This window comes from Echinops telfairi, unplaced genomic scaffold (assembly GCF_000313985.2).
Source record: "Echinops telfairi isolate 266 unplaced genomic scaffold, ASM31398v2 ScPeMD7_4;HRSCAF=17, whole genome shotgun sequence".
Lineage (NCBI taxonomy): Eukaryota > Metazoa > Chordata > Mammalia > Afrosoricida > Tenrecidae > Echinops > Echinops telfairi.
Window position 1 is genome coordinate 36,081,133 of NW_022103900.1, and position 2,004 is coordinate 36,083,136.

The 2,004-nt window shown below is 45.5% G+C and overlaps 1 pseudogene; it reads right to left on the reverse strand.

Annotated features, from left to right (window-relative positions):
* LOC101644447 lies at window positions 1-891 on the reverse strand (annotated as a pseudogene).
* Between the last annotated feature and the right edge of the window lie 1,113 nt (window positions 892-2,004).

The window sequence follows — 2,004 nt, forward strand, 5'->3', positions numbered from 1 at the left end:
TCACAGAGGCGCACAGTTCCTCTGGCTCCAGTCGCAGGGTGTGGGGACGTGCTGCAGACTTTCACTCATTTTCTGTATAGATTTGTTGGCTCTGTCCGTATGGTTATATGTGGGGAAGCCAAGTTTGTCCAGAGCCTGGATATGGGCATACAGAACATGGGATATGAGGCCTTGTGTCCGGTACTTGGGTACAGTCACTCCCGTTCTCAGTTCTCCAGTCTGGTCCATCCACATCCAGCTCACAGGTGTTCCCTCAGGCCCCAGCATGCACATGGTGGGAAAGGTCTGGTCTGGATACAGTGCTCAATGACTCTTTGGCTTCTCTCATTGCCACTTAAATGCCAAAATTTATTCACCAAGGCAGCATGAGTGATATCCAGGGATGAGTGCTTCAATAGCTCTTCATTAATGGGATTGGGTCTGCTTATTTCAGGGGGTAAGTTTTTGCCTGCAGCAGAGCGGGAACCAAGTCTTTGCTGTTTTAGGCATCATATAAAGAATGCATTGTGTTCTCTTGACCTTAATGGATTTAGGGAACACAAGATTTTGTATCACTTCATCCAGACTAGACTGTGAACTTTGAATCTGCAAGTGCTGTTTCCAGTTGATGACTTCTGAGGTGTCAAGGAATTCCTGATATTTCTTGGGATCCTTACAATAGATTTGGTGAGTGTTGGTGTAGTGATCAAAGTTATCTGTCATTTCCTGTTCTCCCGGGTGGACAACCACTACATTGTAATCTGGCCATTTGTCCACTAGCGCCTTTAGTTTTAAAGGATTTCCGTGGCTCATGTGGAATATGGTCCCGTAAACCTTTAAGGACTCAGGAAGGCTCTTCCTCAGTGATTTCTCTAATGTCTGTAACATCTGTGAGCTCTGCAAGTGGAGCATGCTGGCAGACAACCTTAACCTTCGCAGTTGAATGGCTGCCGGGGACGCTGGAATTTTGGAATTCAGCCTGAGCCTCCTGTTCTTCTGGAATTCAGCCTGAGCCTCCTGATTAACTGTGGGACTGGTCTTCTGGTTTGACTTGGGAAGGGGCCTGGACACGGTCTGAACTCTTCCCAGTCGCTTTTCACCAGGACGCTGGCTGAGAAGTCTGGTAACTTGTTGAGCTGGGGGCCACTGTTTTTGTTTGTTCTGTTGAGGTGCTTATTTCCTCAACAGACTTTGTTTAGTTGTGGTGGGTAGGTTTTCTCATGGTAACCAAACCCCCTGCATGCCACTAGTATTCCAAATATGGCTCCAACTCCTGTCAGAACTTGCCCGAAGGCCTACTTGAGGTGAGTGTGGGTTGGGGCTGGGCTGGTAATGAAGCTGGTGGGCCCCTACACTCCTTTATGTAACTTTTAGAGTGTTACTGAAATTACTTAAGTTAGCTACATAGAGAAAAGAGTAAACTGAGTAGGATAATAAGGAAGAGACAAAAGCCCACAATGCGTTGGGAATCACTGAGTTACTCATCTGAGGTTACTCTGCTGTTGTTGAATAGAAGCTTCAGATCCGCTGTGGGTTGTCAGGCAGAGGCTGGGCCAGCCTACCGGTCTTTTGGATTATCATTTTGGGTGACAGACTTGATCCTAGACGCTTGGACCCAGCTTTCACCTCTCTTCAACTTTGTTCCTGCAGGTCTAGCCTCTAGACAGTAACACTTGGTAAGGACCCATCTATAATTGTTCATATTGCTTTTCCAGACCCCTTTACCTCTGAGGCTTTACAAAGACTTATCTTCTTGCAATTGCTGTGTCTAAATTTAGTTAGACCAGGGAAGATTTGTTGGACAAAGTCCAACAATGTTTGTTGGAGAGCTGTAATAATTATTTGGACCTGAAAGAGCCACCTGTCCATAAATTCTAGGAAACTAAATCATGTTCCCTTTTTAGAGACTGCCCTTACTCTCATGATTGTGAGAGGAAGAATTTTGGTTTCTTGACATAGCTTAGCTCTGTTCATTTTAATGTTTGGTTGGCTCTTTCTACCTTCACAGATGATTAAGGTAGATAA